The 27,085-nt window shown below is 39.8% G+C and overlaps 1 protein-coding gene across 1 annotated transcript in view; it reads right to left on the bottom strand.

Annotated features, from left to right (window-relative positions):
• SMPD3 (sphingomyelin phosphodiesterase 3) overlaps nucleotides 1–24,376 on the bottom strand; it is a 101,966-nt gene extending 77,590 nt beyond the window's left edge. The window contains exon 1 of the mRNA XM_033069521.1: nucleotides 24,206–24,376. The gene's annotated coding sequence lies outside the window, so the exon portion shown is untranslated. The remainder of the gene's footprint in view (nucleotides 1–24,205) is intronic.
• Nucleotides 24,377–27,085: the final 2,709 nt, after the last annotated feature.

The raw sequence follows: 27,085 nt of genomic DNA, 5'->3' as shown, positions 1-27,085 counted from the left end.
TTATTGCACAGGATAGCCACAGTCTACCAATACATCTGAAAGATACCCTTACCTATTGAAAAGAGCTACTTACAACTGCTTTTAGATTAAAGCTAAAAAATTAAAATGAAATCCCAAACAAACAAAACAAACAAAAAATCTAAAATCTATGCTATGTATTTAATTACATATGCCAAATCCATATAACTATGCATAAATCAGTCTTTCACACACCCTATGACAGGATGTGGAAATCTCCCACAACTCTGAAAAGAGAAAACAAATTGCAAAATCACACCATCTTACTTGTTGATTCTTATAAAAAGGGAAGTTTCCAGTGGGAAATCCCCAACTTTACATCCAAACACTCGTAATCAACATCACATTAGTATCAGTGGGATGCTGCTGCTTTGTGATTCTATGTAACTAGATTATCCATTATCCCTTTACAGTTTATTTTCCCTTCATCCTATCCAATGTGAAATGCTGAGTTTCACTTACCCTTCAGTGTGTCCTCTGTTATAGAGCAACAGTAATATTAGTTAATTTTTTTCAAGTATTCGAATTTCTATGTAACATTTTCAGTGCTCATCCAAACTGGGTTATATATGAAGTTGGTATACTTTCACTTGGATTAAGGTTAAATAAATGGTGAGATATTTACCATAGACATATAAGCTCGACACAGGAACAGCAAACTAATTACTCCTTACCATCATTTCACAAAAAACTCGGTATTCATAATTCTAATGGTCTTTAAGGACTGGAAAAACACTGATTTCCATAATATTGTACACTTCTTTTACAGTTCATTCACCTGAGCAAACAAGGCAGAAAGCAGGAGTAACCTTTTGTAAACGGCAACTTCTATTTGTACCAGACATCTGCTTAAGTTTTTAAGTGACACTACAATGCTCTCTTTCCCTAGATATGTTGTTTCTTCCCATTTTCTTTGAGTTCTGATTATTTAAATTAATTGTTGCCTTTAGCACAAGCGTCAGAGTTAACAACACATCAACATCCACCTGACATCAAGAAGGAGCAAATATAGTCAGTAAATACTGACTGCTCCACTTTTCAAATGAAAGCAATATAAAGTGCATGTGATAAATTAAGCATGGCTTGCTGGTGCCACAAGTCCCTGTGAGGAGCTGGCAGTCATTTAGCTGTGTGTGAATTAGCAAGCAATTAGGTGTGGACAACACCTATTCCAAACAAAACATTTGAGCATACTGACTTTAAACATTATCTGAAGTGCAAAAAGACACAGCCAAAATGTTGTGCTCTCCTTTGCTTTCAAATATATCCAAAAAATGTTCTGGGCATAGCAGGGCAGACTGCTCTGACCTCTGTAAAGCAGCTATTTTTACTCAGACTTGCAAAGTTGAAATACACTCCTCACAGAAGTGCCCATGTCTTTCCACAGAAAATAGAAAAAAAAATTTAAAAAGGTGCAAAGGATTAGCTGAGATGCTGTGCACACAACAGTTTTATGCTGTACTTGCACAGAGCTACACAAGCTGACTACTCCTCACAGAAATGTAACCTGTATGTTTCCCTTGGCCTTTGAAACTACTTTGAATTATTCTATTTTGAACTTTCTGCCAGAACACCTGTTTCTTTGTCCTTGTTCTCTTGAAGATACCAGCAGAAAAGGTCACTTGTGCTGATAAATCCATGCCAGTTTAAAAATCCAGCTCTAATTAAACTGTAGAAAAACACAATCATGAAAAGCAAAACACCTGGGTATCTAAAGAATGTCTTTATATTTTCAGAAAGTACTGGCAGTTAAGAATATTCAAAGACAATAGTTTTCTCATAGGGGGACAGCACAAGGCCTCACACAAACACCTAAACCCAAAACTGTGTGCACTATCATCTATAAGTCAGCACATTTTTCAGGGATAATTTGTAAACATTTCTAAAGGCAGAAGGAAGAAAGATTTCAACTTGACACACAGAGAAACCATGAAGGAACATCAGGGAAAGAATTCAGATCTCCCAGTCCCTAAATCTTGCAATCAGTACATTAAGCCTCTTCAGTGGTTTTCTAGAACCAACACCAGTTTAACCACAAAGGCAGTCTAAATTAAATAAATTCCACTCCCCAAAACTTAATTAAAATCAAATTTCACCATTTTTTATAACAAGGAGTATAGTAAAATGAATGTTCCATGTACAAAAGGCAAAAAAAAAGATATTACTTTGCCTTTGTCTGAAAAACAAGAGATTTTTTCAGAAGCCAGATTTACAGCAAAGGAAAATGAAAAATTGTGAAGTTAACAATGGAGCACAACTAATTTCTGAAACCAGCCAAATCTTTCAAACAGGATTTACTAAGGAAAAGAGAGCATGCTACACAAAATGTTATCTCAAATAGGGATTAGAAATAGGAAACTCCTTTCTTCTCTGTAGAGATTAAACAGTAACTATAAATCTGTCAGTTCCATGAGATGTCACTATTAAAGCAAAAAAAGGTATAACATGTTAAGGAAAAATATTTCTCTGGTGATGTGACTCATGAAAACCCTTGCATTTCTGAGTCTAAAACAAGATATTGAAGGTATTAGAATCAATAAGCATCATTGTAATGTTGCCTATATTTTTTTGTTTTTCAATGCTCAGTAGTAAAGAATGAAGAATATATTGGTGATTATTAATAGGCAAAAAAATCGGGAATGTGAAGTATTGGTAGACTTTGATTACAGTGGATTTCTAATACTCAGGAACAAAATAATCCCTACTTGTCTTGTTTTTCCCATGTATTCTCCTCCCCCTCTCTAGAGTGTTTGCTATTCTCTCACAACATTTCTGAGAAAAACAGAAAAGATTTTTCATACAGAGTACTTCCACAGACATTTCAAAGACCACCATAACTTTACAATCCAAAATATAGTTTAGCAACAAACACTTATAAATATTTGGATCCTGTTGCAAATTCCTGTGGTTCTGAAAGCTGGAGTGTAATGCTACTTATTTGCAGGTTTTTATAGGCTGACTACTTCAAAAGAAAAAGGTAGATTTAGGTCAGACATTAATTTATTGTTTCCTTTATTTAAAACTTTGTATTTAAAAAGTCATTAAAATAGTCCAGGAGAGAAAAACCTAGTTTAAAAAGCTCTATTTTGGAATCCAGACCTGTGAGAAACAAGTTGCATATGGCAAAGCAAATAATGCCTGCACACTCAAGTAACTCAGAACCAATTTCTCATTTCATCCACCAGGTGTACTTCCTCCAGTTTCAGACTTGCATTAAACCCTGAAATCAGAGTCTTCTCAGTACTATCATCCCAAGGATTCTACACTGTTTTTGCAGCCAGTAACCAGATACTGCTGACTGCCAAACTCTAGCAAAATAAGCACTGACCAGCACAAGCCACATCATAACTGGCTCTGTCTTCAGGCAAAAATATTTGCAGTCCCCACTGGAGCCCAGCTGTGTCAGGAAAAGAGAATCACAAAGAGAATAAAGCCTTAGAAACAGCCATCACTGCAGCACTTCCTGGTAGCAAAGAAAAGCATAACACAGTAAGCAATTAGGGCTTGTCATTTGCCTTTCTCGTCCCCTCCCTGTTGCAAGAAGTGCCAGGGACTCCTGAGTGACTTAAATTTTAGAAGTTTATTTCCAGGGAAAAACTGTAACTGGGGAAAATAGTTATTATACACAATGCAACCAGGTCACAGTTACACTCAAGGAGAAATGAAACTACTTGTCAGTATTCTCCAGAACCACAGAAAAGTACCTATTGGCATTATGTCCACTTATTATAACTCAATCCCCTTTATTTTATCACAGCTTACTCAGGCAACACCACTAGAACACAATGACAAGGCAAGGGGATAAAGCTTCTGTTTGCTAAATAGGCTGGATTGCTTCTTCTATCAAAGTCTTAATGGAACACAGATTTTTCCAGTCAGATCATCCTGTAATAGTCATTCCCTGGAGATGCATTCTGCAAGGAGGAAAAACAACAACAAACAAGAACACCCCTGTGTAGCTTACCATTTATTCCTGCTTTACTAAAAAAAAAAAAAAATATTAACAGTAGCATTTTGCAACAGCCAAATTTGGAAAACCTTGTACAAACAGTAAAATATTTTCTTGGCCCAAAAAAATTTACACACAGAATTCAGTTTGCATATGTGCCTGTGAAATGTCTAAGTGTGGCACATGTGGCAGTGGAATCTCAGCACAGTTGCATTTTCCTGATGACACACTCTGTGGGCAGAGGTTGGGATGGCTGTGGCATGAAGATGGACAATTGAAACAGTCAGCAATTTCCCATGCAATACAGAAAAAAAGTCTAACATTCTTTTTAATTTAATGTTGATCTAATTGACTTTTGATTAACAACTCCTAACATAGTAGGAGTTAGGATTTTTTTTTCTTGTAAGGTTCCAGCAAATTACAGGGATCTTAATTGTCTTTAAAATGTAGTCAGAGAGTTTATTCCCCATGCCTAAAAAGATGAGCTGGAAATCTGTGCTGTGTAAGCCCTGAAGAAAATGACAGATGATACAAAGAGAAAAAATGAGAGAAAAATTTTCAAAATCTAAGTGATTTATTTGGTGCTTTAAACTATAACTTTTTTCTTTAAAAATGCACGAGGTCAACACAGGAAAAATAGATTTCCTTACAAATTTTAATCTACTTACCTGTAGTACTACCGTCTAGGAGATCAGTAGGAATTGCTCTCTGCTGATCACAGCTAATCCAAGTCACCCATTAGCAACTTAAGCTTTTGAAGTTATGCATAATACTTCTGTACAGTCTCAAAGAGTGAATAGTACTTTTGGCCACAGGATTATTTAATATTTTATACGGAACATAACACAAATAAAAACAAATAACGCCTTTCATGTCTTGAATTACTAAAAGCTACAAGGTATTTTTCAAAGTAATAGAACAAAAGACTGATGCTCATAGCCCCATTAGAAACATTTATATGCAAAACACTGCTTTTTCCTATCATGAATTTCTTTTGAGATTCATTATTGCCCTATAGCACATTTGTCTCAAAAGAGACTCTAGGGAGGTGACACTTTCTTTGCTTAGCATTGTTGGAGCTGACAGAATGCATAAAAGGCAAACTGCTTTTTCTCCAGCTTTCAGCCTGAGCCAATCAAGTGCAGGAACTCTCAGCCTCTTCTCATCTTGAATTCTGGATTTTGAAGTTTACAGAATAATTGTAGCTTTCCAGCAGAATTTTGGCACATAGACCATTCTAGCTCATATAAATGCTACTGGTGCCCTGAATACCATTGATAAAAAAATCTTGATCTTTCCATTGTAGAGATGTCAGCCTGATTAAAAATCACTGCATATTCTTAGATTTAATGCACATTTTGTTGTGAAGAAATGATCCCTGCAGGCACCCCACACTTACTTCCTATGAAAAAATAACTCATACCTGGAAATACGTTTTTTCCTTCTCTCTTGAGATGGTATTAGAGGCCCTTGCCTGGATTTCTGGACCCTGCTGTGTTAAACACTTGTACAAAATGCCAGTCTCTGCTCTGAAGAGCTTACAGAATATTTCATTTTATTTTTAGACAACTGAACAGAATCACTGGAAAATACAAGCATCATAATAAGCACAGTTTAATCACTGTAAAATCTTGACAGGTATCACAGCAAATAAGAGTTTCAAAGGGATGGACTTGAAAGAAGAAAGGTGACCCCAAGAAATATTTAGAAGCAGCTTCTTCTAAACACAAGGAAAGGTAAAATAAAAGAGGCTTATTAGAAAGCTCGATTTAAAAAAACCACCAATACTCTTTGCTCATCTGTACTTCAGAATAAAAACTAAAAGCAAGTGACACAAGAGAGAAGCCAGAGCAGACCACAAGTAAGCAGCTGGCAAGATCCTGTCACTCGTGTAAGAGGCAAGCAGGAGAGCTGTGCAGTGTGGCTGACTCAAGAGCCAAGCAATGACCTTAGCAGCACAGTTCTGCATTGATGACAGCTGCACAAAATTGGATTCAAGGTTCACAGAGGAGGAGGTTCTTCTCAGAGTGTGGGAGAAGTCTGGAATTTGGAAAGCTATTTTGGTGGTACTGTTTCTGGTTTTGCTCCAGTTCAGTACAAGATACTGTGATAAGTTTTTTAAGGCAATAGCATTTAACATCACCCAAGAGTTCAATTCTTTTAAAAAGCCAAGAATTTGTTTCATTAACAGAAACACTTCAAGCTACACCTGTACTGTCTCTTCACCCCTGGGTCATCAGGTCTTATAAAAGTCCCATGAATTGAGAAGCCACCTAGAAAATAAAGGTCTATAAAAATCAGGACAACAGAAGTACCAGAAAGATACTTCATAATTTCCTGGGACAGAAAAAACCCCAGAGTTGAACAGGTAGTGTAATATGGGCCAGATCTACATGTGAGAGGCACCTGAGCTGGCATGAATTGAAGCCAGTGCAGCCATGGGGGTGGCTGTGGGGACACACAGGGCATGAAGTGAGCACAGCACCAGGGGAAGCTCACAGCCTCTGCCTCTCTGCAGGCTCTTCCTTGCAGCCAGTCTGACTCACCCCATCCACAGCCAGCTCAGCAGTTCTGCACTGCACTCCCCTGCTTGGTTATGCACCAACAGCCAGCCATGCTCACCATCAACTGCAGCCATCTGGTTCCCTTTTCCAGGCCCCCACTGAAAACATTTCTGACATCAGCACAGTCTCCATAGCACCTAGAAAACTCCAGTGATTTTTTCCAGAAAGCAAACCAGAGCAGAAAGCTGGACAAATTTAAATGCAAGATGACATTTAATAATTTCATAAAATATTCCAAATGGCAAGAAATAACTAAACTATATTCAAGACCATTTTTCATCTGTTCACAGAACTTTTGTCTTGGCCACTATGAACTTTTACCAGACAGGATTGCTTTGCACTTTTTCCTGGCTGCTATATGTGTTTTCATGTTGGTTTTTGCACTTGCCACTGGCACCTCATGCAGCCCTGCACAGTTAACTAAACCAGGGAATTGATGCAGCTAAAAACTGTGTAGCAACACTGATTTTTCATCTTGAAACTGAATTTGGGTCTGCATCTCCAAAGTAGTACACACCAGCACACCACCCTGCAGCTGACTACACTGGTATCTTTTTGTGACTACTTGTAGATAAATTGGTAAAAGAGAAATAAAAGATTCTAAATGAAACTCACTGTTACTTGCTACTCTGCCAGTTGACAGCTTTACTGTTTATATTCCACTGGATCCCTTCCCCTGTCAGAGGACCTCAACTTTCAGATACATCTTCTGAAAAGAATGTGCAGCTTTTGCCTCTGCTTCTATCAGTTTTCTTATATTTCACTTTTTGCTGTACCAGAAGTTGTTTTCTTGCTGCTTAGGTTTATTCTATCTTCTCTGGAATCCAGTCCTCTGTGGGTCTGTTCTTCCTTGAGAATGAAAATACTCATCCCTTTGAAATAGTATTAAACTATTTAATACAATGTTACATAGTTCTGCCTCCTATTGACACTTACTATCCTGCTGCTTCCTCTCAAGCCTTCAGTTCACTGCAGCATATTCAGAACAGTCTCAGAGTGATCCTACAGCAGGTGCAGTTTCTCTAAAATTGTATCCTGTAGATCTCTTAACAGTAGCTCTCACAGAATTCTACTCACTCAAGAAAAAGGACCTTTTGGAAAGACAGACAAAGTCGGCTTTAAATATCTTAAACTACAGAATACAATTCAACTGATTCTATAACAATGCTAGTAGATATCTGTGTTTTCTAGAGTACATTTGACACCAAGTATTTTTTTTTCAAAACTGAAAGAACATTAAGCACTAAAGCAGAAAATTTCATTCCATATTAGATTTTTAAAAGAGTAGCTTAGACATTACTCTCACAAATTAGATAAATATAAAGATACCAAACTGCTTGACCTTGGTTTCTGTTCAAGTACTATGCAGTACATAAAACTACAGAAATTGTAGATATCTGCTCCTGAGACACATCCCAGCAACAGCACAGTAATGCTCAGCAAAATCCCTCCTTGGACACTCTTTCAAAGTATGACAAACACTTATGACAAAGAGCCTTTGGGCAGATATCAGTGTAGATGATTTTTTTTCCCTTTTGCCTCATGTAAAATTCTCACTACACCATTCTGGGTGTGCACCCTTCATTACTAGGTCACTTCTCACCTTCATGCCTGTAATTGGAGAGTAATGATGCCATAATGGGCTCACAGTGTCAGTGAGGAGCAAGCTGAATCAAATCCAGTGTATTAACCTCACCAAATTAAACTTTCATTTGCAGAAGGACATTCAAGGGATACAGATGTAAAACACAGCTAAGTTATCCACCCACTCCAAAAGTGTGGCAGAAGGATGCTCACTTTTATCATAAACACATCAAATATTCTTTGTCCAAAATGAGGCTTGTGACTGCTGTGAGACTTCTTTAGCCTTGAGATTCTTTCAACATGAAGACTAAAGATATGAAATAATTAGTTTAAAAAAAAATAAAATACTGCTTTTCCCAAGCTGTTTATTTACCACAGTTACCCTGATGTAGATGCCATAAAAGACAGAGAGAAAGCTCAGTGACCCAGTCACGTGCCTGGGAAAACAGCTTTGGGAACTGCAGAGTAGGACAGGCTCTGCTTTGCCATTTCAGTGTACAAGTTCTACTTCCAAAAAATAAATGAACCACAGGATGAAATATTACCAACTGCTATGTGGAATTGGTATCAGTAAATACAGAATCTCTATGGCACACTGACTTCAGATGACCTATTACATGTGTTTATTGGGGTGTAACAGTAAAAGGACAACAAACCCCACAACTTTGTGCCCACAGTTAACAAGGAACACAAGAACACTTCTCAAAGCCTGGTCAAAATCTTTAATATTAAATTTACTTGCAGCTGACACCAACAAAGCAGAACAATGACACAACATAACAGTTAATTAACTAGTAAACTACAACCTCCATTCAACCATCCAGACAAAATGGAAGCAAAATACGACTGTACCTGGGACTCACAGAACAGTTTATGAGCAGTTCCCTTCATGCAAGTTTTTTCCATCTCCACAATCACCATCTTATTTTAATTTATTAATTTTTTTAAAGCTTAGAATTCACTCCAGCCAGCACTGGGAAGCTAGAAATAGCATGATGCCTCAATCTTTCAATTTTATGAAAGGTCTGTAAAGCAGGTATCTCAACAACAGCTCTTTTCCCTTATCACCTCTATGTGAATATCTCTGAATCTTACTGCTCTGAGAGTTATCAACTCAAATGTAGTCATTTTCAGTTTATTTTCACTTGTTTAGCAGAGGTTCACTCAGCTGTTCTATAAATGCAACCCTAGCATGTAGACAGGTATCCCATACTTCCTACACGAAAATTACAGTATTATTGTTTGCTCATCCTGGATTATTGGAAGTTTTTATTTCAACTGTGCAAGCACAGCGCAGAAGTAGTATAGTGTGCTCAAAAATAAAGCTCTGCTTTGGTTTTTGTCTTTTCCCCTCAAAAAGCCACAGAAAATTATTAAAATTATTGGCTTGTTTCTTCAGCTGCAACAATTAATAATTCATTCTTCAGGCACATCATTCTTCAGTGATTAAGAGACCAAAGACAAGGCCAAAACATTGCAGAAATGGACACTAAATTAATTTCAAATAAAAGGAATTATTCAAAAACAGGAATAGAAATCTTCTGCAGTAATCTGCAACAATAAGTGACATAACTAGCCAGAACGACCACATAAATCAATATTACCACCCTTTAACAGCTCTGTCAGTAAAAGAGATGGCCCATGGCTCATTTAAAGAATCTTTTTTTTCCAACACAAAACATTCATTTTGTTCATACTGCTGCTATTTTAACAAAGAACTCAACTTACACCATTGATTGCAGTGACAGACAATCAAAATGTTTATCCCAGGCCCCAGGTCAGAAGGCAGCACAACTCTGGAAGCAGTGCTGTTATCTCAGAATTCACAACATTATTAGCAACAGCTACAGTAAAATTTTAATTAAAGTGTTTTCCTCTTGCTGCTTCCCAAACCCATAGGACATTTTGCACTCTCATAACCAGCATTTATAGCTTCCTTTCACAACAGCTTTTACTTAAAATAAACACATCCAGAACAGAAGTAGCAAAAACCATTCTTGTTTTCCCTGTGAAATCCTAGAAAACTGTTTGGCAGCACACATCAACTTACAACCCTGCCTTACTCATACTCTGTGCTCTGGGTGGCAATTTGGGGTACTGAACTGAGTGGGGGGTGCTGTACAGCTTTTTTTTTTTTTTTGGAAGTGCTATTACTGCCCTCACAGTATTCTAAGAATGTCATGCTCAGCTACAGAGACCAGATTTTCAACAAATTAGTTCAGTTAGGCACGAAATCAAAATGGACAAATATTCACAAGAGCTCAGAACAGTCAGTGCTAACCTCTTTTGAAAATCTGCCCCAATTATAGATGCCAAGTACTTGAAAACCTGGCTCCAAGCTCTTAAAAAAAACATTTTCATATGTTCAAAACCAACACTGCAGTCACTAAAGGCAGTCGTGACAGTGTTTTTCTACCAGAGGAGGAACAAGGCAAGAGGCAACCTAGAACAGACAGAGTAAATCTACTAAATAAATCTATTTGAAATCACAAAGCTTACTACTACTACTACATTTGCTGGCACCATCCACTTTTGGGTTTAGCCTCCTTTTTATTTATATATTAGTCTTTCTGAGCCAGCACTGAACTCATCTTCCTTTTGCCAATTCCTCACTGGTATCAGCCTGAGGTGTTGCTAGACAGAGCAGATAAGAGCCAGAACAATGAGCTGGCCCAAAAGAAAATGAAGCAATCCCTCTCACCTTAATTTTCCTGTAATCAAATCAGGTTCAATGCCTGTAAATTATCCCAGTTTACACACCATAGGAAAAAAAGGACAAAAACAGAATATTCACCCAACTGCAAATTTCTACAGTTGTGAAAGAGAATGTAATAATGTGCTATTTATGTGGGCTAGAATGGTATCACTTAGCTTTAACACACAGCCCAGAATTCACTTCCTAAAAGAAAGTGTTGAGATTTAATTACCCATTTTAAGGCTTTCACAGAGTTAAACTTTAATATAAAATATGAAATACCAAGGCCAAAATTCTGCCTTCAGCACAATGCATTGTCCCAAAGACATGAATAAAAGTTGTTCTGTTACTGGAGTTTATTTTAGGATGTTAGAATTTAGCAGTATAGTAGTTGTTTATGTTTCTGTGTTCAAATGTAAAACTGAAATGACAGTTTTGACCAATTCATATAGTTATTACACTAGAAAGTCACTTTCCATTAGTTCTCTGAACTGCCACACAGAAAAAGAACCATCATTTTTCTGCTGATCAGAGCTAGGAGGAGAAGTCTCTATGCATCTGTTAAGGAACTCTTGCCTTTAAAACATATGTATGAAGTGCTTGGCTTTTTACTTCTGCCACCTGCCCTGAGAATTTAAACATACTATTTTCCTAACAAAAACTATTTTTAGTTTGGTCACAAATACAGACTCTTCAAAGAGGCAATGTTAATTCTAGCTTATCTAAACATAGATGACTCTTAAGAGAAAACAAAAACATAAGGGATTAAATGTAAAACCCTTCTAATACCCTGGTGTATAATTACATTATTCATTAGCAAGTAACCTCAGGTTGGCATAATTTAATGTTCCCTTCCTGTCCCTTGAGCAAACACAACAAAGAATAGCTAATCAATTTGATCCCAAGGTCCTAAAGCCTCAATAAAATCTGATGGAGGCTTACAGAAGAGCCACCCAAGGCTACCCTGGAGGATTGAGTGCTTACCCAATTTACAGGTTCACTCACTTAAGAGGGAGAGGATGGCAGATCCATGTGCTTCCTGTGCTTCCATCATTGCTCGGTAATGTCAGAGCAAAGACATTGTCCTGCAAGACTTTTGTTGTTTTTGTCTAACTCCCTGTTTTGTGTTCTGGGCTGTCCATGGTGAGATACCCTGAAAATGGGCACATGAGCCCCGAGCCTCACCTCGCACCTCCCTGCAAGAGAAACTGGAACCAGGCTTTGCTTTCAGCTCGCTACAGTCTGGGTAAGGATCTGCACACTGACAGGAAAAAATTATCCATTAAAACAATGCTTATTTAATAACAAATTACTTAATAAAACATTTAATTAATTAATAAAGCTACTGCCATTAAAACACCTTTTTGTTTCATACTACCTAGCAGGGTTAATTCCCACAAGGACAAGGCTGGAGAAAGCAAACCAAGAGCTTCACAAGCACAAGTCCCGCTGGATAGACGGGAGATGACCCACAGCATCCAGACACCCCTATCGTGCCTCCCGCCCACGGTCTCTCTCAGCTGCTGCTATTCCTGGGCTTTTTCCTCGTTTCTTTTCCCTCATTCTCCCTGCTCCTGCAAGGTTACCGTGCCGCAGGAGCGCCATGGCAGACAGCTCTGGCTGGTGAGGGGCCTCGCCTGTCCTGAGGGAGCCGCCATCAGCTCACTGCCCCATGGCTCCTGCTTTCCCGCCAGGCACTCTGATTGGCTGCCCCACGGCTCCTGCTTTCCCCCCAGGCACTCTGATTGGCTGATCCACGGCTCCCGCTTTCCCTCCAGGCACTCTGATTGGCTGATCCGCGGCTCCCGCTTTCCCTCCAGGCACTCTGATTGGCTGCCCTGTGGCTCCCACTTTCCCACCAGGCGCTCTGATTGGCTGCCCCACGGTTCCTGCTTTCCCACCAGGCGCTCTGATTGGCTGCCCCACGGTTCCTGCTTTCCCGCCAGGCACTCTGATTGGCTGCCCCATGGCTCCTGCTTTCCCGCCAGGCACTCTGATTGGCTGCCCAGTGGCTCCTGCTTTCCCTCCAGGCACTCTGATTGGCTGCCCCACGGCTCCTCCTTTCCCATCAGGTGCTCTGATTGGCTGTCCCACAGCTCCTGCTTTCCCGCCAGGCGCCCTGATTGGCTGCCCAGTGCTGGGGACAGAGATGAGCACGCTCTGATTGGCTGCCTGGCGGCAGGGGCGGGCAGGGAGCGTGGTGTGAGGGCGGAGTCGCTCAGAGCGCTGAGGCAACGCTGGCTCAGGGGATTTGGTCACAGATTCTCCGGTGCTCTGGTGAAGGGTGAATCCTCCACCCGTGCCCTCCTCCAGATGAAGTATGATCCGGGTGTTATTCACCTCAATGCTCTGTTTGTTCAGAGATATCTAACATTGGCCTCAGAATAAAGTGTCAGTGCCCTCTTGAGGAATAGCCTCGCCTCACCTTACCTGCATCTTTCTAATGGTATGCAACAAACTTTATCAATACAGTTCTTAAACCAGAGAAAAGGTGTCTTAATTGATAATAACGAATAAGCCCTACTACCTTTATTGATGCCTGACTTGGGTTCTTCATCATTATGTTGGCTTTTTGCATTAATATGTGATCCATAATGTTTTGGAGCCATCCCATATTGTTTATTTAATTAGCTTCCCTGGCCTCTGTATTAAAACCTTTCTGCATCTTGAAAAGTAATCTAATTTCCCAAATACCAGAAAGATAATCATATTCTGTACAAAATTTGACATTATTTTTAATATTCTAGTTGTCTATGCCATAGTCATTTTTTTACTGCAGCAGTGGTAATAGACTCATCAGCACTTAAAGAATTTCTGGAGATCTGTCTTCAGCAATGAGCTGTTTTTCTTGAACTGTACAGCTTAAACACTTATTATACTGTGCACAATTAATGATAACAAAGTGTGCTTCAGTTTATGTCTGTATGGTAATGCTAAATGCAGAAACACCAGCACAGAACTCAAAAGAAGAAAGTACTTTTCCTCTTGTTCTCAATGATTGGCAGCAGTAATGGGCTGGAAAAGTAATAAGGAAAAGTAATAGGAAAGAATAACTTGGCTAACTGAAAGTGAATGTAGAAAGTATATTTTTTAGTAAGGTGCTCATTTGGGGTATTATCCTAAACCTCCTTCTTTGTCAGAACTATTTCTCCTCATGACGGTAACAAAATTTGAGATCAGTTTTCATGAGACCTCACGGCACCTCCTTGTGCATGCAAAGCTGTTCAGCTCTCAAACTTGTTCTTCCTACATCCCCTAAACCCTCTGCATTTAATTCACTCAATTTTCAAGAATACATTATGGCCAGATTTTTTTTTTTTTTTTTTTCCAGTGTAAAGAGTATTGGATTGTACTAAAGTTATTTGAAAGTATGTGGAAATTTGACTGCACACATATAGTGGGTTTCAAGATGCCGGTGTTAGAGTTGACTGTTCTGAATGTCTGGAATGTTATTGATAGTAAATCTGTAGCTGTGAGAAATGCAAGCTTTGTGGAAACTATTTTATTCTTAGTAAATAGATTTAAATTGGTGAGGAGGCGTGAGGTGATGTCATAATGCTCAGCTTCTGACACTGTTTTCCGTATTGAATACAAGAGGTAGTTTTTGCAAATGAATTCTGTGTGACATATTTATCTCTTCAGTGCTCATGCCTATTGAGCACTTCCTCACTTACAAAATCTCTTTTTTACTCACTTGTATAATTTCACATCTCTGAGCTATTTGCTGCTGTTTTTCAGGTAATGACCTTTTAATTATTCCTTCATCTATTTGCTTCTGCACTGATGCAGAACTGTCAGCTTGGGCCCTATACATCGCCTGCAGTTCAGCACATCATGGACATTTTTATAGAAACAGTTGAAGTTGCGTGATTCTGCTCACTTCACTTACGTGCTTGGCAGCAGTCCCTTCATGGGTATAGCTGTTGTTTTTCCTCTCTACTGAATGTTCCAGCTCTTGCAGTGTCAGTTCCTTCACCAGCCATCTGTCTTGCTGGCTCACTCACTATCTTAACAGCTCTCCTTCTCAGACTAGATGTAAGCCCTAGTGAGTATGCTATCAGCTGTTAATTTTTTATTCAGCAGCTTTTAAAACAATCGTTGTAGCCCATGAACATCCTATATTTCAATCCTCTTTATCCCATCCTTGGCTCTTAATATTTGCTTTTTTCTGCATCCTCCTTTTTCCAGTTTCCTTTGCAAGTTGTTTGTCTATCACTCATTTATTTTCCTGAAAGTTTTAGAGTAATTTTCTTCAATTTGACAACTTATCCCCGAATTGTATCCGGGGATCATGTCTGAACGCAAGGAAGGCCTAATCCAGTTGTGTTTGTTGTGGCACAGTAACTCCACAATCACTGCAAGAAGGATCTAAGTACTTTCAGATAGCACACGAGTCAGGTAATAGCTCCTGAGAAGTGTAAGATTGTTACCACGTCAATAAGTTAGATAATAACTTCTTTGTGGTGGTATCAGTGTTACAGATAGGATAGATTGTCTCGTAGCTCAGGGGCTGGTATATTGCTAAACAATCTAGCAATCTTTTTGATGAAAAGTTCTATTTGCTTGTAAGCAGTCAGGCCTGGATGCAAAATTGCTTTATGAAGCCCTGAGAGTATAGTATTCCTTATTATAGTAGCAGTTTGGTTTATTTTTGTACACTATGCTTGCTTTATAATCTTCCAATAGCTAAGATTCAGTTAGATAGAGTTGAGAGCTTTATAAACAACTACTTGGGTTCAGTGCAATTTTCAGTTGTAGAAATGAACCACACAGATAATAATTTCAATAGAGACATAACAGCTTTCCTCCTTTTTAATATATATTGATAATCCTTTCTCAGACCTTCTGCTCCTTTCCTGGACAAATTCAAATATTGTTTATTCCTAGTGCCAATTAGTCAGCCAAGCATCTGCAGCTGGCAGCTGTCCACAAGCAAGAAGCCCCAGAAGATTAAAACTCCCAGTTGATTTGCATGCTAGATGTCATTGTTTGTAATCTTCTGGATATCTTCCACACAGCGTTTCTTAATGATAAAGAAAACTGAGTGTGCTTACAGCTGTAACTAATAATCAGTAAGATGGATTTTATTTCCCCACTGTACTTATGACCTCCAGGATAAATTCAGACCTGTCATTTAATGCCTCTCATGAGGGACTGTCCATCTGAGAAAGGTTTGTTTCCAAACTAAATACTGCCACTGAAACAGGTCTTGTCACAGTGTGATGCTCTTATGCTGGTAGAAGTGTGCTCATAACACATTCATCCCTTCTGGGCTAGAAAGTTAAAGCTGTAATACTGTATTGGTAACAGAATTTATGCCAGAGTAATAAATAATTCCAGTGGATCAGAAAAGTTTTGCTAAGTTACACAGTGTTTTTCTACCATTGCTCAGGTCTTTTTTTCCTTTGTGCACAGAAGGTGAAAACAGTCAAACAAGACAGCAGCATAGAAGAAAGTGAGAGTAAATTAATTTCTTTTCTGTCTTTGTCTCAGGCAAATCAACTCCCTAACTCCAGAATGTGACTTCCAGTAGGAAGGTGACAGCAGAGATTATCTCCAAAACCCTATTAACTGAGGTACTCAGGTGTGATCATGGCAAGTCTTGTGATTAAATATAACCAGCAAAGGCAAAGAAATTTGAAACTGTCCAGAAATCTTCACCAGTGAACTGGTAACTAACGGATTTTTTCCCTCATTAATTGAAGCTAGAGATGTTTTATGCAAAGAAGATCAAGTATCCAAATCCAAGAAAGCTGCAGAGGAAACTGGTGAGCTACAATTTATCTTCCCTTCTTATTACCAGGATATACTCTGCAGACTGGATTCAAACCTAGCATTAGCCCATGAGCATTAAGGAATGTCATTGTTGTTAGGTGAAGACACTACCTATGGTAATTTACTCTGCTTGAAATAATATGTAAACTGGTTTCAGAAGAATGGAACTATTCACCAGAATGTGATTGGAAGGGTATTTTAAGAGCAGACAAAATCTACTTACATGCTAGGCTAGAAGGAGCTAGCTACTACTTAGCATGCTATTAACTAAAAGGAATCTCAATTAATTCCCTCTTTGGAAAAAAAAAAAAAAAAAAAAAATTAGGCCTCACAAGATTTCCAGGTTTTATGCTTTAAATAATCTCAGTTACCAAAGAGATTTCCTGCTAACGCACCAACCAGCTGGAATTCCCACCAATATAGTTAAGGAAGTGTGAAGTGAATAAAAACTTTACTTTTATATCAGGCTAATAAAGTCTTTCCATTGTGGCTCTAGTTTCATCATTGTTTTTACATTGTATTATAATGAAATAGATTTACATTTTATTAAAACTATGTGAGCAAGTCACACCCAGTTGGCAAGCAATGCTCATTGCAAAATCCTGAAGCAATAGGAACATCACTGTGTAGAGTTTACTATTCTTTTCATACTTTTAAAAACGGGCATGGGGTGCTGTTCCATTTACCTATAATGTGTTCAATCAGAAGCTAAGTTAAGTTACTTTCCATATTCTGTAAAAACAGCTGTGTTGTGGCACAGATATAAAGGTAAATTCTTAATGGAGAAATCTGGAGCTGGGCCTTGCAGTGTTGTCAGAAGTAGCTCTTCAGAGGCAGATTATGAAATTAGAGCTGTAATCTCTGCCTGACATAGAGTTAATATGCAGCCATTCCAGGACTGAAGCTGTGTACTGGTTCTTCCATCTGTCAGGATTTTCCCAGCTTCTATGGGAAGGAAATATATTAATTTGAAACTGAGATTGCATGGAGGAAAACCTTCTTTGTGGCTGTGTTATGGAGCCCTTTTGAAGAATTGTAGGTAGCTGCTGGCAGACCACCAAGTGAAGGAGCAAATGGGTATAATGGATGCATTTATTTACAATAACCAAACCAACTAAAAATCATTTTCCTCCTCTTAGGTGTGACATTTGAAACTTGTTTGTGCAAGAAAGAATAGTGTGAGAAGTAATTGCTATGTACAGCAGCAGCCTGTGTGCTGTGCATCAGAGAAACTTCCAACAAATGTGTCTACGTTCAATAAAGATTTAGGTGTGCCTGCACTTTTTCACCTTATGTCCCTTGGCTACATTTTGCTTTGGAAGACATAAAGAAAAGGATATTGGGCTAAAGCTGAGGTTCTGAGAAGTTATCAGAAAATTGTTTTTTAAGAAGTTGCAAATGCCTACTTCTGTCACTCATGTTAATTGAAAGTTAATTTTAACAAGGAAGGTGAAATGGCAAGTTCAGGCCTTCTCACAGTGAATAAAAATCCTTCTATATCCAAGATATTCCCATTTGTTTACAGCAATATACATTGGAATTGGGTTTGCCAGACTGTGATAACCAACTTCTTGTGCTCCATTTCCACTGTACACTGCCCTTTCAAAGGAATGTTTATCATATAGCTGATACCCTGGCAGTAAATAGAGTAATTTACATAATTGCATCTTATCGGGACTAGATTTTTTCAGTAATTTTTCCAGCTTTGCTGTGGGAGTAAGAAAAGTTTCTCCAGGACTAGAATCAATGAGGGGTTGTTTTTAGACCAGAGAGTCATCTTTACTTACTCTGTCTTGCCATGCTTGCAGAGTAACAATAGCTCAAAGCTCTACCATGAAAAAGGGATGGTATGTGCATGCTCTGGGACATGCTCTAGGATCCCCATCTCCAGCCTGTGCCAGCAGTGTCTGTATCCTCCTGCCCAGGAATTCATACTGCCAGGGTCTCCTCCTCCCTCTCTTTCTCTCTCAAAGAGGCACTAAAGGACTCCAAGAGGGATTTTATCCTTCTTTCCTCTCACTCATGGCAACAAGAGAACACCAACTGCTCTCTGTCCTCTGACTAGATCCACTAACACATACCAGCTCACAAAGAAATAATAAATTTAACAAGATTCTTATCTTCCTTCAATTCTCTGCTAGCTCCTTAGCTTGGATAAGAGACTCCTGTCCATGCTGTGTTTTCTAGAGTCTCCCTGTCTTTTCTTTCTGCAGATAGGGTCATCAATGGAGTTCAGCTCCGAGCTCAGTGAAGGACTCCTAGAGGAAAAGCTATAAATCTTTGATCACTCATCTGTATGGCAGTGCTGATTTCACTGAAGTAACTGATGAAGGAGTCCAGAGCTGAGTACTTTTTCTCCTACTCTGTAATATTTGAAGTGTTTCAGGGCACAGTTATAATTCTGATATATTTTCACTTGTCATTTCTCAGTGAGACAGAATTTCTCATTGTTTTCAATGACAGACACTTCTGCTTAGCAATATCGGAAGGGTGGAGTGGCCAGTACAGAAAGCTACAGCCCCTCAACAGATAGCTGCTTACTTTCCTTAGATATTATCTCTTCCCAGAAAGGATTAAACTGTGCAGTAATTCCTTAAGAAAGAAAGAAAACAAAGTTTCACAGCATCCTGATCATGAATTTTCTAGCCTCTTTGCAATGCAGTTATCCAAAAGAAATCTATGGAATTTGACACCTTTTTCCAGCATGGAAAAAGTATGTTTGGAGAAAGTAAAAGGAATAAAATGACCACTTAACTCTTCTTTTGGCAGAGAAAAGATTGAAGCAAGACACCCTGCTTAAAAGCAAAAAGCTTCTACTTGAAGAACAGCATAGGTGGGTAAGAGCTAAAAACCCTGTGTTAAAGCAAAATTGTTAATCAATGTTAACTCATTTAGAAATAGTCAAGAGGGACAGATGGAATCCAGTTATTATCTCTCTTTTACTTGAGTCAGTTTTAAAATATTTTAAAGCTTGTGTACTTTTGAGTGGCAGATATGGCTTGTCACTTTAAAGGGTATTTTTGCTATTGTTAATACTGGAATAGATTGTACTTGAGGAACAGTAGTTAACAGAAACTTAACTACCTCTGAGAAAATACTTGTCTTGAATTTATTATCTCAACTTTCAGATTTAAGCAGCTGCATGTGGTTTAACTTTGAAATTATGTAACAGTAATAGAATGCTGTTCAAGTTGATGCCTTTTAGAAGACAAGGGAGTGGGGGTGGGGGTGTGATTGTACAGTAAACCCACGTTAAACTTTTTCCTTAACTGTACTCCTTGAGGCAGCAAAGAAGACTATAATCATCTTAAATGGAAACTAATGGAAATTCTGTTTGTTTCAGAAATTTTCAATACTTTTATCTTGAGTATTTCATGTGGAATACTTCAAATACTGTCTGTATTTGCAAATTTTGTCAAGTTGCATTTTTTGAGGACAAGCAGCAAGAGATCTAAAAAAACCCCAGGTGTAATTTTTTTATAGCACCCTCAGACACATCCCAAAAAAAGCAAAAAAAGAAATCTGAAAAATAACAGAACAAATTGTTTTGTGCAGTTCTTGCAAACAGGTGCTAGTCCAGGTCCATCACCTCTGCTCTGTAAAACAGCAGATGAGTGAAGAATGCAAACTACCAAGTATTAGGCCAGAGAGAATAATCATCACTGACAGAGGAGCAGGCATTCTGCCCAGGCACTTATTCCCACTGAGGAGACGGGTCAGCTCACACAGAGTGAGCTTTCTGTTCTTTAAACATGCTTGTTAAACCTCAGACTTGCAGCACAAAATTCAAGACTGAAAGATTTCTCAGTCTCCTCACATTCACCAAGATTTTCTATAATCATGGAATTGCTTGCTCCTGCTTTGGCTCAGGAGGATGTTTGCTGGTCACTCTTTAAGGTATGACAGCATTCTGCCTCCTTTTACAGTAAAAGCTGAGTGGCTCTGACAGGAGAGCCCTCAAAGGGCAGTATCTGTATGAGCAAGTCAGAAATCACCAAAACCTGGTGACTTCCCATGGACAAGTACAACTGTATGTGCACAGCTTGTCCCTGTCCCATAGTTCTCCTCCTCTTGCTCCCATCCCAAGCACTAGAAACAAAGCTGAGTAGAACTTATTCAGGGAGGCAAATCTTGTATTCACTGCAATTCTACATAAATACTGTCTCCAAACTGCTCATTTCTCAGAAACTACTTGTTCAAGACAAAATTAAATGGAAGTGAATATTTCTGCAAATCTTGTCAGCACTATGCTGTCAGCTCAAATTATGGATTGCTGCTTTTTACAACAATGTCACAATTCAATCACAGTCTAACATTTTCCCAGATTTTAGAGTGGCTTTGACCTATGAGACACAAAAGTATATGATTATAGCAATAATGCCTGGAGTGCAGTTACAATTTTCTTCTGCTGTGGAGTGTTGTGAAGAACTTAAATACTTAAATGCTACAGTCAAATATTTAGAAGATAGAAGCTATACCTTCAAAAATCACTGAAAATATTACTTGCTACTTGAAGCAAGTCACTGGGATTGCTCATTTTTAGTTAGCAGGGCCTTTCTTCTAAAATGAAACAGTATATAATTGCTTATTGCAGTGTGCATTTAAATGCCTTTTTTAAAGGGTAGACTTGGGTGTATCATATGAAATCTACAGGCATTTATGGGGATAAGTAAAATCTAGTTATGTTTAATGCCAAGAATTGCTAGAATTCAAGCAGAAAATTGGCACTATACAATACATAAAATTATTTTTTCTCTTTTTAGAATTGTAGAAAATACATAAGCCATCTCAGCCATACCTAGAGGACAATATTAAAAAGATGTTTTGGTAATACAGAGTACTTTGATTCTCCATACCATATAAAGGTGTGTGTCCTGTCATTCTCCCTCATCCAGAAAGCAGTTTAAAAGTCTCTGCTTTTCTATAGCACATGTTGATTATTAACTATAGCATTTTTGCACAGATTGTGCTTGTAAGGATTTTTTTAATCCTTACAAAACCCCTACCCTTACTGTATTGCTGTGTAGTGTGATCATAGCAGTGGCTCTAACATTAAAAATATATCCAGGTCAGGTTTCTGTGCAAGTCTTTTTGAAAAAATAGACTTTTACTTAAGTGTAATGGAAACATTTCCATGACTTCAGCAGACTCCTTTGGAAGTTAAAATAAACATTTCCACAAAGAAATTGCAACTTGAGATTTAATTTACTGTGCTGAATGCATGATAACTGGAAAGTTGCAGTGGATCCTACATGAGTAAAATATTGATTGTTTATTGCCCAAGCTGACATACAAGTAATTAGCAGAAATATTCTATTTGCAATAGCCTTTAGCATAAACAATGTTGGGGAACATAAGAGTCCTTTATAATATATTTTGGGAAACCCAGATCATTGGCTCTGTTAAAAGCATGCAGCACTGGCTTCACTAGGACAAAGCAGCTTTGTCTTTGTCCTAACTGACCAGGTAGAAATATGAATGTGGCAGCAAGCACAGTGTCGGTGTATGAATTATGGCAATGTAGGGGTGTGGTCAGAGCATGCTGCTTAGCTTTTCTCATAATTTAGTGGCTTCTTGAGGGCTGTTGCAGGCAGCAGCAACTGCAGGCAGAGAGCTGAAATGTCTACAATGTCCTTCTGTTATAAAGCCACTTATTCCTACACAAAAATGAGAACCTATTTTAAGGTTTAACAATGTCCTTTTAAATTAGAAGCACACTGCTACAGTGAGATATTCAGACTGGGTTAGGCAGAGTATGCTATGGTTACCATCACTAAACAGAGCTGGATCTGTTAAGATCAAAATGGTTGACTTGTCACTCTATAGTAATTGCTCCCTGTGGAAAAAATTCAATAGCATCGCTTAAATCACACATAGCTGATCACGTGCTCTGAGGCTTCGATGGGGCTTAGACTAAAAGGCAGAGGTAGGGAGGAGCTGTGCCAGGAATCTAATTCTGCTGGTGTGAGGGGAAGCTTGCCTTGCACACAGTCATGTGCACAGATTGATTTTTAATTTTACAGTAAAGTACTATTGTAATTATTAACTCAATTGATCCCTAAAAGGCTACTGTTAAAAGCCAGATGTTATGGCCCTGCATGTCCAAGGTGCCTGTTGGAAGGAGAGCTTTTGGATGTGAGATGATTGTCAGACTGAGTCCAATCTGTTCAACTTCTTTTTAGTACAGTAAAGCACAAAATCTGTTAATCTGCAGCCTCTGTTAGACACATTGAATGCACGCTATCTTAGAAATGAATTACACACCTGAACCCTAATCAGTAGTACAAAAAAACTTCAAAAAAAGAAAGCCAAGACAATGAAAATGAAAAGTACCATGTTTCTGCCCAGACTGGAGAATCTTTAATATTGTGGGAATTTGTGTGGGTCCCACAGTTTTGCTTTTAAACACTTACCTTACGGCTCCCTGCAATTGTTGCTCTGGCTCTTTTCTTCTGGCAATGATACAGTAACATGGGGAGCAGGAGATGCTTAATACACAAAGAAATTCTTGATACAGGGCAGAAGTAAGTTAAGGCAAAGTGCTAAGAGTATGCTAATTAGACAGCACTTGATTTTCCAAAGGAAGTAATTTTTAAATCTTAGTTTGGCTCTTCAGTTTCTTTTGCAAATCAGCACAGAAACCGTACAAGTTTCCTGGTCTGACTCCATGCAGTCTGCTCGGTTAAACTTTTCTCACCATCTACACCTGAGAAAAGTGCTGAGTTTCTGTTTTGCCAGGCTTCCCCTTCCCCTGCCACTCTCAGAAGTGTAAGTTAACCTGTCTTACAAACAACAGGAAAAGGGAGCAGCTGCATGCTACTCAATTTAGGGTGAAAGTCTTTTGATAGCTCAGGAATACTTGCTGATCCTGTGACAGAAGGTACTACACATACAAGCAGTGAAGAAACTTGCTGCTTGATTATGCATGGTTAATATGCTAGCTCAATTCCCTATTCATCACCCAGACTAAGAAGAAGCCTAAAGCATCAGGCAGAACAGCACAATGCTTGGCTGTAAATGACTTCATGTAGGATGCAACTTGCCATTTGGCCTTAAATACAGCGGAATTTTTTCCTCTCTTTTTTTCTGACACCTTGTCACAGAGATATGGTGGCTGCTACCCTGACCTTCTGCTGCTTGTCCCAGCTCTTCAGTGGGGCTGGAAATCCTCACGGAAAGAAGTAAGAAATTATTGCAGTGCAAAATCTATACAAGCATTACAGTTAAGGAGGGTACTCAAGGAAACCATTTTGCAGTCTTGACTACAGCACTATCTCACCTGTATGACAAACACATCTTTTACCATGAGAACAGCAATGTGATTCCATGAGCAAATTAATATACGTAGGGGTAATTTCCCCCTACATCTCACTAAGTACAGATATTTGTAGCTAACCACCCATCCTGCTCGTCCCTTCCCCACTCCCCGGAAACTAAAATAACGAAACTACTCAAAAAGCATCAGGACGGCACCGCTTTGTTCCCCGCGGTCCGCCTCGCCAAGCTCGCGCCTCCCGCAGCCTCCGGCTCTCGGTTCGGCAAGAGCCCCCCGAGCCGGCAGCCCCGAGCCGAGGGCGGGCGGGGATGCAATGCGGATGGGCGGGGAGGGAAAGGCTTTACCTGCCGCCTTCCCCCGCGGAGCCAGGGGAGCCTGGAGCTGCTGCATCCACGCCGGGGCGCGGCGGGCGGGCGGGCGCTCAGAACGCCTGGCGGAGGGGGCTGAGCGCCGGGGCCATGGCCGCGCCGGGGAGCGGTGGGAAGGGAGCGCCGCCGGAGCCTCCGCAAGCCGCGGGGAGACTCAGCACCTGGGCGCTGAACAGCTCCACGGAGCGCCACGGGCGGGGCCGGCGCCGCGCTCCCGCCCCTGGGCGCGGGGGGGCCGCGCTCCGCCCGCCGCGCTGCGGCCGCCCCGCCCCGCCCCGCTGCGCTCCGAGCGCCCGGCCCGGGCGGCGCCCGGCGGAACGGGCGGCAGCGGCCGCGCTTCCCGGCAGGAGGCGGCTGCGCTCCGGGGCCAGCCGGGAGCTGTAGTCCTGCCGCTGCGGGGAGCGCCGGCTCGCTTGGGCTTGGGCGGTGCCGGGGCCGCGGCAGCGCCGATCCCGGCGGCAGCGGCGGCTCTGCCCGGAGGGAGCCCCGGGACAGCGGCTGGAGCCGCCCCGAGCGGGGAGGGAGCTCCGCCCGCCCCGCGGCTGCCCCGAGCCGGGGTGGTGGCACTGCGGCGCTGCGCTTTGTGCGCAGCTTTCCAAAGTGTTTCCTTCTGTCCTTTTTTGGGGTTTTCTGTTAGGGACAGAAAAAACTTCTTTATATTACAGTAAAGCACAAAATCTGCTACTCCGCAGCTTGTGTAAGATGAATGTATGGTATCTCGGAAATGAATTGCTTATCGGAACCCTAAGCATTAGTGTAAAAAAAAAAAAAAAAAAAAATAAAGCGAAGTCGCTGGATCGCCGGATATAAGAAGTACTATATTTCTATTCAGACTGGAGAACCTCTAATAACATCAGAACTGATGCAAGTCACATCAACTTGATTTTAAACACTTGCCTTACTGCTCCCAGCAACTGTCTTTCTGGCTCTTCTGATTTAATATGGGAAGCATTCCCATACTGTTTGACTGTCCGTTTTCTCGTCGGGGTTTTTTGAGGAGGAAAAAACAGTGGTAGTGTAGTTCTTACGGTCTTTGAGAGAGTCCTGAAAGCTGTGCTGCCTCCCACCAAGATCAGGAAGATAAAGGATACATGTCGTATGTCCTATGATACATGTTTAGCAGCTTAAAGCAGCTGAACAGTCAGGACTCACCCTCATCAGAAGCAAAACACTACAGAAAATGTAGCAAAAAAGCCTGTAATCCAATTGCAGATGACTTTTAGAAAGGTGTGTCTGATATCTATGTTTTTACAGGGCTTTCCATGTAGTTATGAAGCATTTTCTGAAGCAGGATGTGTTATTAGTTAACTCACAAATGAAATGATGCAGCATCATCGAAAGAAAAAGTCATTGCTTACTGTAGTTTTAACTTAGAAGTTCATTTACTCTTTTGCTAATGACTACAATGAAGAATCTTTCAAGTGTTATTACAAAGAAAAAATAAATAGTTAACAAGTAAATTTAGAAGTTTGGGCTCCCATCTCACCATGAATTCGTGACATTTTTCAATGTGGCATTGAAAGATGGTGTGGAGGATCTGGTATGTGTGAGCTGCATGAAGGTCCCTGCGTTTCATGCTTTGAAATTCTGTTTGCCAAGCATAGCCCTCATGCAGAAGAAGGTTTTGGTAACTGTACTGACAGCTTTCAAGAAACATGACAGAAATCTGGGGCAGCCAAATAAAAGGAGCAGCATGTTTTATTTACACTGCTTTAGCAAAACCTCCCTTTGGGTTGTCTTCATCACTATGTGGTTAATTCTATATCAGTGATACAGGAGTTAGGTTTACTGCTACTTTTTATTCAATGGGTGGATATTATAATGATTTCTTTCTTGAATAGTTCTTAAATGTAATAGGTGTCCCAGAACGCAACTGGATCAGAGAGTCACACCCTACTGAGCAAGGTCTCATCCTGAAAGCATGAAAAGTTGACACTGATGCTACATTTTGCATAGTGGTTCATGGATTTAAAGTACTGCCAAATTTGTTGTAATGGATGCCTGATATGATAAGTCATTCCATGCCACCAGCATAAGTCTTTGGAATATACACAGCTGTTTGATAATTATTCTCATCTTTGCTACATGCTGACTGCTAAATTGCTTCCTGAAGTATCTTCCCCAGTGTTTCCACAAGACTCACTCAGATCAGAATTACATATTCTGTTCCCTACCTTGCTGAACTTTTCAGCATTAGAAAGTTGTAGCAAAGTATAGTAGATAAGTTTAAAACAGCTTTTACTTTATTACAACTTTTGTTTGACTGAAACACATTTGTAGATGTGGAAAATAATGACGAAAATGTTATGGCAAACATTTAACTTTGAATAATGTTTCTTGAGATTATTCAAGATGTAGGTTTGATGTAGTAATGAACAAATTATGGAAAACCATTTCTTCCATGTGGTGTCTCCTTCACATGCACACAGCAGTAGAATGTAATTCCTCAAGGCTGGGGCTTTTGTGTGCAGCTGGGGCTCCCTCTCCGGAGGGATGCCTGAGATGGGAAAGCTGCCCTGCCCTGCCAGAGCCTGGCTGAGCAAACACGAGGCCTGAGGAAAACCTTCAGGAGTATAGGCAGCTGTAGAGCACTCCCAAATTACAAGCAAAACTTTTAGTGCTAACAGGGAGGGCAGCCACCACTACTCCCTGCTCATTGCCCTTTGTTTCTCCACCCCATTAATCTTAATGAAACCAAGTTTGTTCTTTTGTTAACTGAAAGGGCCCTGCTAAACTACTAACCATCTCTTGCTTTGCAAAAAGAAAAATAGAAATATAGACACACTAAAAATACTTTCTAAATAGTTGTGAATAATCTAAATATGTTTGTTCATAACACAGTTCAAAATATCTTTA

Source organism: Catharus ustulatus, chromosome 11, assembly GCF_009819885.2.
Source record: "Catharus ustulatus isolate bCatUst1 chromosome 11, bCatUst1.pri.v2, whole genome shotgun sequence".
NCBI lineage: Eukaryota > Metazoa > Chordata > Aves > Passeriformes > Turdidae > Catharus > Catharus ustulatus.
The sequence above is the reverse complement of the archived record's forward strand: the minus strand, read 5'-3'. Positions and strand labels throughout refer to the sequence as shown.